Below are 14,421 nucleotides of genomic sequence, written 5' to 3'. Positions count from 1 at the left end.
GGGGCCGCAAGCTAAAAATGACAGTCCTATTTTGGATTTTTCGATTTTGTAACACACACTACACATTGTTATCATATTCTTTTCACTGTACCTGTTCATTTTGTGTGTATGTCCAGTGGCATCAGTTCAGCAAAAGCTAAGGTATGGCAAGGTTAGGGTTGCCAACTCCCAGAGATTGAAATAAGGGACACCTATCTAAAAAATTGGGGGTCAAACCCCCCAAAAAACCCGGAATGCATAGAAAACTATGCATTATACCTGTAACAATTGACGCACCTGTATGTATGTCTGTTTGTTTTGTTTTTTAAAATTAGCAACCCATATATTTGAACGGAAATGTATATTTTTATCCTGTGCTTAAAAAAAAAATATATATATATATATATATTTTTTTTTTCCAGATGGGTAAAAGGGCAGGGGCTCAAGCCCCCTTTGATGTCTATGTGTGCACGTGCCTGCCTGTACCTTGGTAGACCTGTACCTAATGGTATATAGCTTGCCTAGCCTAGGTAGGTGACACACACACTTGTGTACACTTGATTGTTTGTCTGAAAAATACAAAAACGTCCGAGGTCCCAGATTTGATTATACCGTATGATCATACATAGGTGAAAATGGGTGAAGTGCACTTTTTAAAGTGATGATAAATCTAACCCAGTTCTGGAACTGTGGTATTCATCTTAAATGTAAGGAGAAAGAAAGCAGTGACTAGCGGAAACTAGAGGATGGGAGAGACGGAATTGAGAGACAGAGATGGGAGAGAGCAAAAGGGAGAGTGCCGTGTTTAGACATAATAATGAGAAATTAAGAATAGACAGAAAGGCAAAAGGGTAATAGAGGAAGGGGGGATATAATTGAAAACAAGAGGCAAAAACACATAATACACATAAAATAAATCAAGACTAATCTGGCCATCATGCCAACCAACGCAACAGAGTTGGCTATCTATCAGCAAATACCATGGATGGACTGTAGCCACAAGCTGCTACTAAAAATAATAATTATAACATTTTACACAGCTAAAGAGGACAGATTCTTTCTCCAAAGTGACATTCTACTCTATCATTCTCCTAGATATTTAACACGCTGTTGCAATAGTGCAATGAGCATAGCAACTCTTCACGGCTGTCAAGCACATAAACACCAAACCAACTCAATTACCAAACCACATGATTAGCCCTCACTCATGGTTTCACTTCAAATCCACAGACATAAAATATGATTAACTGAACACAATCAACAACATTAATAACAATTAAAATTAATGAATTAAATTTCCCCCCAATCCATTCCCATGGTAAATAATAATACAATATGTATCTATATAAGCACTGTCTGTGAGCGGGGTAGGGTCTGCCAACTCACAGGCACACCTGCAGCTGGAAGGTTATGTGCTCTAACTCAGTGGTTCTCAAACTTTTTCATGCCAAGGAGGACCCCCAAAATGATATGTATTTGGCCGCGGACCCCCATCTCAAAATATTTAGTTCCAGGGACCCCCAGAAGCAAAGATTTGAGTTACAAATGTTCGCTTTAAAAATATATATATTCAAAGATTTGCACACATTTTCATGATTTTTCAAAAATAGCAGATCTACAAGCTCGTATTAACACATTTTGCCTGGGACCCCTGGGGGTCCCCGGACCCCACTTTGAGAACCAATGCTCTAACTGTTGCAGTGAAGCTGGGTCCTGAGAGGAATCCACATTCACAGGGAGAGCAAGTTCGGTGTATATATATATATTGCATGTTCACAGTTTTTGGACTATGTCTGTGTTACTGTCACTCAGTATAACGTGGCAATAAAGCTACTGTTCTTTGAGCTGTCCTCGTCTCCTGAGCAGCAAGTGCATATGAATAGACAGGCTTATACGCAAAGGTCTGAAGAATTTGATGCTACTGTAGGACAAGGCAACTCCTAACACATCACTGCAAATGGCAGCTGTTAAGCTGTATAACTGACAGAGGGCTAATAGAAATAATCTTGAAAATATTAGGCACACTGGACGGGGCTATTTTGTCTGGCTGGCATGTGTAGGTCAGCACATTGTGTAATGAATGATAATATACTAAAAACGGATTAAAACTTGATTTCTTGTGCAAATTCTGTCTCTCACCCTGAGACACAGATCATTAAAACATTTAGCTACTAATAGCTTGCCAGCAATAAGTACAGAGTACAGAGCCGACTCAGGTCCAGTTTACTGGGTTTAAGTGGTTAAAGATGAGTTACAAACACAGCACTAGATGGTCCATGCAGAACAGCATACTGCAGGTCAGCATTTGAAGTATAGATAGCTTTTAGCAGCATTAGAATAGAGGTTAGTATTCGGGGTCAGGCCAGGTTTAATGGCACAATAGTGTTTACATGGTGATTGTACCTGTATTCCAAGTTGATGTTTCAGTCTGCAGACCATCGTGTGAGGAGTTTGGCACATTTAAGGTTGCAGACACTGAAGAGCAGGGAGGAAAGGAGAGAACAAAATAGAAAAGGGGAAATGGAAAAGGCTGTCAGCAAAATGCTTAAATTGCAAAGTGAGTGTGTGCGTGCGTGTGTGTGTGTGTGTGTGTGTGTGTGTGTGTGTGTGTGTGTGTGTGTGTGTGTGTGTGTGTGTGTGTGTGTGTGTGTGTGTGTGTGTGTGTGTGTGTGTGTGTGTGTGTGTGTGTGTGTGTGTGTGTGTGTGTGTGTGTGTGTGTGTGTGTGTGTGCCTGCGTGTCTGTCTGTCTGTCTGTCTGTCTGTCTGTCTGTCTGTCTGTCTGTCTGTCTGTCTGTCTGTCTGTCTGTCTGTCTGTCTGTCTGTCTGTCTGTCTGTCTGTCTGCACACACACCTGTGTACAAATTGTGTCTAGCAGTAAGTTCAGTTACAGCAGATGGCATGGCAGCCCTTTGAGAAGGGCTGAGTTGTGTGCCAGCATGAAAAAGAGATTGGATGACAAAATTGACACAACCGCTCACGCGCACAGTCGCACACACACACACACACACACACACACACACACACACACACACACACACACACACACACACACACACACACACACACACGCGCAAGTTTGAACCCAATAAACAGACAGAAAGAACACCAGCCATAAAATATTTATCTGCTCCTCATCAAGTTCTATATTCATCCTTCTTTTAATTGTTAACTTTTATTAACATCTGGTATTGATGAGCACAGAATCCTGGCCGCTTAGTACCAACTGACTTCTTAAGGATATATTCATATCTACAGTATATGGAGAAATCTGTATATGTCAGTCCTTGTCCCTTTTATGCCCAGCCCATATTTGGAGAGCCATGATGTCATCAGTATATACCCATATAAGGGCAATTGGGCATGCTGATATGCCCATATAAGGAGATCTCTGTATATGTCAGTCCTCATCCCTTTTATGCCCATATATGGAGATTTCTGTATCTGTCAGTCCATGTCCTTTTTATGCCCATATATGGAGATCCCTGATATCATCAGTATATGCCCATATATGGGCATGCTCCCTTTTGTGCCCATATATGGAGCTGACTCGGGTTTGTTTATGGTTATATTGTCGTAGTGACATGGCCGTGGTTTGTTTAAGTTGTCATGGTGACGTGGCCGTGGTTTGTTTATGGCTGAGTAAGAATGACGTCAGAGGTCCGCCCGCCCGCCGGCCGGCCCTCTCATTAGCCAATTTTAATATAGGATAATTGCTTAAAAAATTTAATAAATAATCTAACATAATCCACTACACAAGAAAAGGAGTTTATATGAACAGCCCATTGTGGTTCAAATGTCTTCATTCAGTATGATCTCTCAAGACAGATCCTACAATATATGTAAAATGTTTAAAATATATATATATATATATATATATATATATATATTTTTTTTTACGAATGGGATCCCAGACTGCATTCATGACACTTAGACGTTAGTCCACATTATGGATACGAAGAGAAAAATTGGTGCAAAGTTATTCAAAGGTGACTTTATAATATTTTTTTTCTGAAGTGGATTATTATTATATATTACATTATTCACTATTGCATGGACTGAATTTGTGACCTTCCGTTTATGGATCTCACCAACCACTACTGGTACAGGCCATCTGATCACCCATAATCATTTAGTACCACATTTCATCAGTGTCCTGAAAATGTTATTCCTAGTTGGATGACGACTACACATCTAATCCATAACATTCCATCTAGGAAAGGATAGGTCTACTAATCCCATATAATCCATGCAATGGATGGCCCCCCAACAACTGAAGGGTTTGTCTCACAGCAATGAACTCTCCCATGGCAGTTCCATTCTACTAAGAGTCAACTGATATGCTGCTGTGTATGACCACATGCTACATTCTGGCAATGTCAGAAATGTTTGAAGCAAAAATTCCACACAGCATAACAGCATTTTAAGGCTTGGTCGTCATTGTAATGGCTATACTTTCATTAGCCTTCAACCCTCCCACTGATCACCGGAATTTCCAATCCACCCACTCAGCCTCCACATGGCTCGAAACCGTCCTACTCATTATGCCTCATCCATACACGCACACACACACACACACACACACACACACACACACACACACACACACACACACACACACACACACACACACACACACACACACACACACACACACACACACACACACACACACACATCCAAGTGCACGCACTAGTTCAGACTCCCTATAGAGACTCCATCTGGACAGGAACAATTTCATGTCCATCTCCTGTGTGTGTGTTGTCTCTCTCTCTCTCTCTTTTCTCCCTCTCTCTCTCTCTGTCATCACATGCATGTACAGTACACCATCTTTCCAACAATTACAATTCAATACAATTTAGGCATTTTGCAGACGCTCTTATCCAGAGCAACTTACAAGGGGGGTCTGTTCATAATTCCGATGTCCCATTATTCTGACGGTTAGTGTGAGGTTAGGGAATGGTTTGGGTTGGACTTCAGTGCTAAGCCTTTTTAGAAAGGGCATCCTTTCCGAAAAAGGCAGAGCAAGGAATTTTTGCTCTCGCCATCTTGTTTTTGAAAGAAAGTCTTTTTGGGATCCCGTTACTCTTTAATTTTAAGGTCCTTATAATTTTACATTCTGTTTAACTAAGTCTTTAATCTAAATTCTAAATCTTAGCCCTAAGTTCTTTTTGGCTGTTTCGCCTTTCCTAAGAAAGGATTCCCCATTAGGGTTAACCATTTTCCCTTTCTTTAAAGTTTAGGTTTTTAGGCATGTTTACAAACTATAAATAAAATTGCCAGTGAACTTTGTGAGGAATGTTCACTGGGGACTGTGCATGGCAGGTGGTCCAGTCATCCTGAGTCCCACCTTAGTTGGACCGCATACACACACGCCCACCCATGCAGACTGCAGTGTGAATATGGCAAATTACTCACTGTCCCATCGCACCTGATGATTAAGTGTTTCCCACAGGTTTCCCCCAGTTTCAACATCCGTTGACATGGTGAACCTGGCTGTGAGGGCAACTTCTCAACAAAAGCATGACCAACAAACAATATGTAGTTTATGAAACACAGCATAAGATGTAGATTTTCTTTGTGCAGGCACATCCATGAGAGTGTTGAGAGTGATGAATGGTGGATGTAGTGGAACTGGGGTTAGGTTGTAATTTGGGACGCATTGATTGATTGAATACTTTATTTAGAAAGACATGGTAAAAGTACATGGAAGTACAATTCACAATACAAGGTCCTCTAAACACAGTGGCTTATTTAAAATGAGATCCCCGTGCACAGAAATCATGATGACATTTAAGAAGACATACAAAAATACACTACTATGCAGAACGTCATACAATCAGTTTACAGGTTACTGGTATGAAAAACAACTCAATCGTCAGTGTTCCCTTGGTTCTTGGGGTGTTTCGGCCTCGTATTATATATATTTTTCTTTTCAGTTAGGAGAAGACTTTAGGTTAGTTGTGTTTTGTCAAGTATATAGATATTTGTTCCCCCTGTTGTTCTCAACTCTTTCAGCCTTATGGATAGAGTTGAATGGTTATTAAATGACATTTGTTTGACCCTCACTGTAGTACAGATAATCGGCTGGTTGTTTGGAACCGGACTCAAGAGCCACTGTGAAGGCCTAGCTGGGTTGTAAGGCTAGCTAGTCATCCTGACTATGCAATCCGTGATTAACTGGGTTGTAAGGCCAGCCAATCTCCTGGTACTCTGGAGAGAGTTAAGATGCTCTTCGAGCGTCGCTGAGGACACTGCCTTAACCAGGGAATCCAGCGACCTTTATATTGCTGGCTGTGCCCCTGATGTCACCACGAGGATGTCAGATAGTGTCAGACATCTCCATAAATGGAGCTGCCCATGTCAGTTAAGCCCAAATATGGGACCATGACGTCAGTCCTGGACGTGACGGCCATCTCCATATATGGAGTCTCTGGGAAAGGTTCGCATATGTCAGACCCCGTATCTATGGCACGTCTTGGGTCTCTATGACGACTTCGTAGGTCGATCGTCTCCATTTATGGGGATCTCCATCTATAGGCCAGTGTTGGCAAGTATGCCCTGAACGTTCGCAACACTCACCTTTTGAGAAAATACTTAGCCTACTGATTAATTATAAGATTATTGTTGGTGTCTTGCTCACTGCCTACAAGGAAAATTGTATAACTCACTTGCTGAGTCTAAACACACAATTGAAATATAACTTTCTCGAGTGATTGTCTGCAATAAGTTAAAGTTAGAGTTAAAATTTCCCATAAGTTTCAACCCCCGTGTGGGTTTGAAGGTTAGTTTAGAAATAATTTAGTTTGGGGTTTTAGTTTGTCCCTTTTGGCCAAACTTTAACAATAATCTGTTGGCGGTGTGTTCTAGAATCCTCACCTCGTTATTACAGGTGGGCTCCCCATATTGTTATGGACCCCATCTTATATTGATTGGCTCCCTTACTGAGTTTTTTGGGTTGTTCTATTTTTCTATTTCCTTTCCATATATTTACCGTCACAAGCAAAAAGGAGGCTGCGACTGTTCTGGTTTCATTTGGGGTGCATTAGTATAATTTAGTACAATGGTTCTCAAAGTGGGGTCCAGGGACGCTCAGGGATCCTTGAGGGGGTTCCAAATGGACCCTTACAGGTCTGTAACTCTCAGAGTTATGGGGGTCCTTGAAATTAAAAAGTTTGAGAACCACTCATTTAGTATGTAACATTGTGCTGTAAGGTCAATTATAATCCTTAATATTGTATTTAATGAGGTGGCCCCACTGAGCAAGAGAGAGCAGGAATAAGAACCTCTGCAAACAAAACCACAGACAAATGGTCTATGAGAACATATACAACAGACTATAATCAATGACCTAATTCCACAAATGCTACAGTACATAAGCACTGAAATGATGTATATTTGCCAAGATGTGCTCCATACTGGTGATGAGTGTTCTGAACAGGAAAAGCAAGCCAGCATGTAACTCTTTGGAACAAGACCAAAGAGCTGATCAGGAAATGCCATATTGTAATGATATAATCCCTCACTGACCTTTCTTTCTCACACACACACACACACACACACACACACACACACACACACACACACACACACACACACACACACACACACACACACACACACACACACACACACACACACACACACACACACACACACACACACACACACTCTTTTGCTCTCATTCTTAGTCTCTCTCTATGCCCCCACCCCAATATGTAGCTTGATCCAACCGACTTCCTCAGTCTGTCTCTCTCTCTCTCTCTCTCTCTCTCTCTCTCTCTCTCTCTCTCTCTCTCTCTCTCTCTCTCTCTCTCTCTCTCCTCCATCTGTTTCTTTATCTCCCCTGCTGCAGTTCCTCCAACCTTCACCCCCTTTGTCTCCTCCTCCTTCCAGTTCTGCTGAAATGACAGTAGAATAGTTGGATCACAAATATGGCAGCTTGTAACTTAATGCAAGACCAGCCTGGGTTCTGGCTCCAGCGTCAAGAGTGTGGGTGGGTGCATGCATGTGCATTCATGCACCTGTGCATGTGTCTGTGTGCAGTGCATGTGTCCGTGTGCATGTGTCCGTGTGTCTGTGTGCATGCGTCCGTGTGTCCGTGTGCAGGTGTCTGTGTCCACGTGCGTCGCGTGTATCTGTGTGTCCGTTTGTCCGTGTGTCTGTCTGTGTGTGTGTGTGTGTGTGTGTGTGTGTGTGTGTGTGTGTGTGTGTCTGTCTGTCTGTCTGTCTGTCTGTCTGTCTGTCTGTCTGTCTGTCTGTCTGTCTGTCTGTCTGTCTGTCTGTCTGTCTGTCTGTTTCTAACGTGTGTGTGTGTGTGTGCGTGTGTGTGTGTGTGTGTGTGTGTGTGTGTGTGTGTGTGTGTGTGTGTGTGTGCGTGTGCGTGTGCGTGTGCGTGTGCGTGTGCGTGTGCGTGTGTGTGTGTGTGTGTGTGTGTACTGTTTACCTGTTTGGGTGTTGATGAATGAGAGTGGCTGTCTTTCTGTACAATATATACATCTGATGACGTTTCAGTCAACATTATGATAAATGATGAATGATGTTTATCATTCATATTTAGTCATTGCGTGTTCATTATTTATCATGCCCCCCGTTAGTGCGTTGTCTTGTAGGGGGGGGGGGGGGGTTAGGCTACCTCATGTGGAGAAATGACATTCAGAGAATGAGAAGGCGAATGAAAAGATGAGAGGACAGAATCAATCAATAATTGAACAGACGAAAAGACGAATGCAGAGTAAAAGGCCCTTTCAAGGCCCTTTCACATAGAAACACGGCAACGGTACCACTGAGTTGTGACGCAGCACAGAAAGCTCCGCATCAAGGCATCCACTCAATGGAGCTCCCTGTGCAACGTGGTCAAAGTTCGACCTTGCTGAACTTTGACCACCGCTCGCTCGCTGGTGGAGGATATGGACCAAAACATCTATACTGTATGTATTTGTTTTTATAAGAAATGTCACACTGAAATGAATGAAATCCAATGGCTTCCTCCAAACTGACTTCCTAGAAAATGGTCGGCAGTAATGTAAAGAATGTCAATGAGCAAAACATGCTTTTGTCATGCACTCACCTATATTTCGAATTACTGAACTTTACATGCAACTTTATACAGTATAGTATGGGCATAAAAGGGACACAGGTTAGACAGACAGAAACAGACATCTCTATATATGGGTACAACTGGTACTCTGACAAAGCCCCCGATACTATGACTCAGACATATTGGTCTGATCGGTAGTGCGACTTAGGTGTAGCGGCCTGAACCTCCAGTATGTTATATATACACACACACGTATATTAGTACATACATTATATATTTCTTTCCCTCTTTTTTTCTATGCTTGATCCTCAGGGCTGGCTGACAAAAATACTTATAATGAGGTCAGTGGGACTACAGTGTGGTTACAGTTGTACAGTAAAGTGTGTGACACTGCTAGGTTTGATCAGAGGCCTGTGCCACTGGCAGGTGAGCTCTTGATGGCTTTAAAGTTTAAGTCCATTTCCAGGGGAGTGGATTGTGTGACTCAGCATAGCTCAGCCCTGTCTCATCCACATGGAGTTGGTATAATGCGGATGGAATGAGACACTCTGGGCAGATGGACTTGAAGAGATGAAGAGCTGTACTGTACTCACTGATTTGCACTAACTGCTATCTTTGATATACATTTTTATTTGCTCTCCTTAAAAGTTGCGCTCATTTCTCCTCGTTCAATCCCCTGGCATATCGTAGCTAACAAAATTACTATTGACAGTATTCTTGAACAGTGGATACTTCATCTTCTGTGCTTTTTGTTAGATTTTTCTTTCTTAAGGAATAAGGATAGATAGACAGACCTTTATTGAGGCAGCACAGCACTTAAGTTATAGATACAGAGTAAGAAAAAGTACTGTAAGATACAGCAGATACAGGAATAACTCAAATGGCATGCGCCATCAATAATGAAGCAACGAAATACAGAAGTACACGCTTGTACAATAGCCTGCACCATGCAGAACAACAAACACAAAGTCAGTGTCATCACAGTATACCGCCCAAAAAGCACCATCGATTACGTATGCAAAACCATATACACGCAATGTTACGATGATTGCATGTTCTTTTCAAAAATAAATTGCTTAAGCTTCGGGCGGGACACAAATGTGCGTTTGTTTTGTTTTGTAGTGCAGGCTTTAGAATTGGGGTCAATACTAAAGCCTGCACTACAAAACAAAAGCTTATGCTTAAGCAATTTATTTTTGAAAAGAACATGCAATCACAGTGACATTAATGACATCTCAGAGAATCCTGATATCGCTACAGTGTCAACAGTGTAATCAGTACAACAACCACACACTACAAAGTGTTACAAAGGAAGAAAGACCAGCGATATTACAATGCAGCCCACGTCAGTGGCCATGCGGAATTGTAGAGTTATTTGACAGTTGACCGGGCACAGCCACCACCGTGTGCCTCGTTTTATCTTTGTAAATCCCCATAGCTAACTGCACAAAAGACATGCAAGTCTCCTACAGTTCCACCCGAGGAGACTGGTGTGACAGAATAGATATGAGTCATGACAAAGAGGTGATGTAATTGTGAAGAGAAGGAGGACTGGATCGCTGTAGAATGAGAATTAACATGAGGCCGAGGGAGTGGAGAGATGGAGAGTCACATTAGAGGTGTGAACACGAAATGACTGCCTGCAGATGAGAAAAGGGGGAGTGAGAAGATGAGAGGAGGGGAAAGTGGGAGATCAACAGAGGAGTGAGGAGATGAGCACAGAGTGTGTAATCTTGAATTGCTTTACCTGCACTTTTTGAAATATGAGCTTATTTGTTTTCTGTGTTCTTTGTTTCAAATGTCCCATAATTGTACTTTTGGCTAATGGCTGTAACTGTAACTGTGGAACCCAGGAATAGCTACCACGATCTGTAAGCTAAGGAGGATCTGAATAAAGACTAAGCGTTAAACGTGCCCATCTTAACACAAAAGTCAAAGAGAGAGAGAATCAATGACAGTGAAAAAAATTGTGTCATCAGTGCAGTGTAAAAAAGGTACGGATCTACTAAAACTAATAAAACTAGTAGAAGAAATTGTACTGAAGGTAGTTAGTGTGGAATGTGGATAGGTGAGTGCTATCCATGGTGCTGACGTTTAGTTAAAGGGATATTTCACTTTCGTCTACTCAGGCTTTGGGAGTACCCCAGACAGTTTTTAAGTTCCTTGATTCAGTATTTAGATATTTGATATTCATTTTATCAGACACGCCCCCTTCCTATACAAACCCATTGTAACTTTAAACTCCATTTTAACCATGTTAGATTCATTGGAAATACCCGTCCTTGGTTCTGGTGACTGACATTGTCCTTCTAATACGTGAGGAGACCTTGTTTTTTCAATTACTTTTTGCATTTATTTAAAAAAAAAAAAATGTAATACAACAATAATAAAAAAATACCAGAACCAAGTACGTATGGTATGGTTTGGTTGCCTCAAGCCCAGCCTGATCACCGACAAGGACGAAAGTTAAACAGGAGAGAAGTCCAGAACCTGACATGGTGGTGCCAGGAGAACCTTGCTCTCAAACGTCAACAAGACCAAGGAACTGATTATGGACTACAGAGAGAGAGGAGAGAGGCTGGATAGTACCATCTACTGTACATCAATAGGAGCAAGTCAGCAACTTCAAGTTCCTGTGTGTTCACATCACAGAGGACCTTTACCGGGATGAGCACACCGGCCGGAGGGCGAAGAGGGCACAGCAATGCCTCTTTCACCTCCGGCGGCGGAAGAAGTTTGGCATGGGGCCCAAGATCCTACGGGCCTTCAACAGAGGCACCACTGTGAGAGCATCCTGACTGGTTGCATCACCGCCTGGCATGGGAGGTGCACTCCCCTCGACTCGCCTCTTGTTTACTTACGAGACCTGAATACAATCTTTAATCTTATTTGTGTACTGTACGCATGTATTATTTTGTATTTTATAAATCTTAATAGCATTTATTTTATTTATCTATTCGTTTATTTTACCCCAGCAACCACAATGCACATCCACCCACACATCCATTTGGATATACTATAAGACACATGGTGTGGGTGCACACCGCATGAGCGTGTACATTTGTCAAATTACAAATGGATAAATCAATACTGAGTATTTTGGAGTCTGGAAGTTTATATCAGGAGAACGAAATCTGTACTGTACCGAGTAAATGTAATCTGAGTCAGTATGGTGGAGGTAATGGTAGTAGTAGTGTCATTTCCTTGTTCAGTTCAAGCATTGTCCATAGTCGACACACAGTAGCATGTTCATGTACACTAGCACACAGAACACTGTAAGTGTTGTTACACAATAGCACACATTTACGTGATTACCTTAGTAATAAGATTAATAGGTCATGTGAAGATAGACTGACTGACTGATTGATTGATTGATTGATTGATTGATTGATTGATTGATTGATTGATTGATTGATTGATTGATTGATTGATTGATTGATTGATTGATTGATTGATTCGTTCATTCATTTCTTGATTGACTGATTGACTGATTGACTGATAGGATGGAGAAATTGTGTGACCAGCTCATATCACTACAGTGACTTTGCTTACTCATTTAATTGGCTCATACAGTACCACACTGTTTCTCTGCTACAGTGAAGGAAACAGCTCCACTGGTGTTGTCTTGTCCTTGAACTCTCTCCTATGAACAGAAGTTCCCTATAGGGCTCAATAAATGTCTATCATCTCTCATCTTAATTGGAAGCAGGGTTTTGGTTTTCCTGTGGATTTTGGATGCATTTCTCCCACAGAGAGCCCTCTCCCTCTGTGGGAGGGTTTGTTCCCACAGCAGGCGTTTCTGTTGGTGCGTGCGTGCGCGCGCGTGCATGTGTGTGAGTGTAGTGTATGAATACTGTGTGTATGTCCCTTGATCAGATTAAAAGATCAGCATGTGTCAGAGGCAATTTCGTGAATGGACACTACATTTACAATGGTATTATTGCATCTAATGCGCTTATGTTGCATCATGATGCAATATGAGCTTGTAGATTGTTTCATTGATCGACACGTCGTACAACGAAGTATAAATTAGGGTCAGGGTTAGGAGAGATGGCATCTAAAAAGAGAACAAGGCCCAGATTGCTGGCCTAGCAGTCCGGGCACCTAGGCTCAATGTACCCTGACAGCTCGTCGTGGGTTCGAGTCCCGTTCCCGACGACCTTTGCTGTGTGTCTCTCCCTGTCAGTCACTCCCTCTTTCCTGTCAATCTTCACTGAAAAAAAGATCAATAAAGGCAGCAAAAAGCCTAAATAAAAAAAAAAATAAAAAACAACATTTCTAAGAAATGTTAAGTGTGCTTGAGTCTGTGCAACCTTGTGTTCGAGAGGTAGGGTCAAATAAATGAATGTATTGTTTCAACCACTTACCCAAGATCGTACAAAGTCGCTCATTTGTTGGGTGGTCGATTTTAGCCTTAACACTTGGTGAATTTTTCGGATTTCTGGGGGATATTTCAACGCTTGGGTAGCACTTTAAATGAACATCCTATTATATACCATTCGATTCAGCATCATCTAATTAGTGGGGAGGAGGGGTCAAAAAATAATAATAACCTAACCCTAAATAAAATGGTATGGTGGATTCTCAAACCCCCACTTAGGGGGGGTACGCAAAGTTTCAGAGCGTTTTGGGCACTTTTTTTACATGGGTTTTCAATGGGGGACAAAAGGGGGCGTGGTTACGTAGTTTTTTGCGTATTACGTCGCCGTGGTAACGTGTAACGGCAAGAAAAATAATAGCACACTTGTCTCGGGCCGTTTTGATATTGCCGGGGTTGTGTAAACCGTGCGGGAGGAGATAGTCGGACGAAGTTTGCGGGAATATTATTAAAGGTAGGGTAAGTGATATTTTTTGGTTAAAACAAAAAGTATTTTGTTAAAAGGTTAAAATACTATATTCTGATAGTAATCATTGCTATAGAGTGTTTGTTCAGTAACAGATGTCTCCCTGTCTCTCCAGCTCTTTAATAAACAGAAAATACATTTTTCGGTAGGTGTCAAAATCTCAGCCAATCAGGAGAAAGTACCCATTTTTAAGCTTAATTTGTATAGTGTTCCAGTTAAAATTTTGTCTGCTCATTTCTAAGTGTCATCACTTCCAATTTCACTTGTTTAATCTATATCCTGATTGAGTTCTCTGTCCTGGTTGGATAAAATTGGAAATGAAACTACAAAAAAAAAAAAAAAACTACAAAATACATTTTCTGTTTTATAAAGAGCTGGAGAGACATGGAGACTCTTTATATGGACAGGACACTCTATAGTAACGAGCACTATCAGAACATAATAATTGCAAATCACTTACCCTACCTTTAAATAAATATGACTAAGTATGGCGGATTACAATAAGTGTTTTGCCATTGCATGGCGGGCACACTTAATAAAATAAATAAATAAAAAGGGAAC

This window comes from Gymnoscopelus braueri, assembly GCF_963280865.1.
Source record: "Gymnoscopelus braueri genome assembly, chromosome: 13".
In the NCBI taxonomy this organism is placed as follows: Eukaryota; Metazoa; Chordata; class Actinopteri; order Myctophiformes; family Myctophidae; genus Gymnoscopelus; species Gymnoscopelus braueri.
This window is presented reverse-complemented; position numbering follows the sequence as displayed.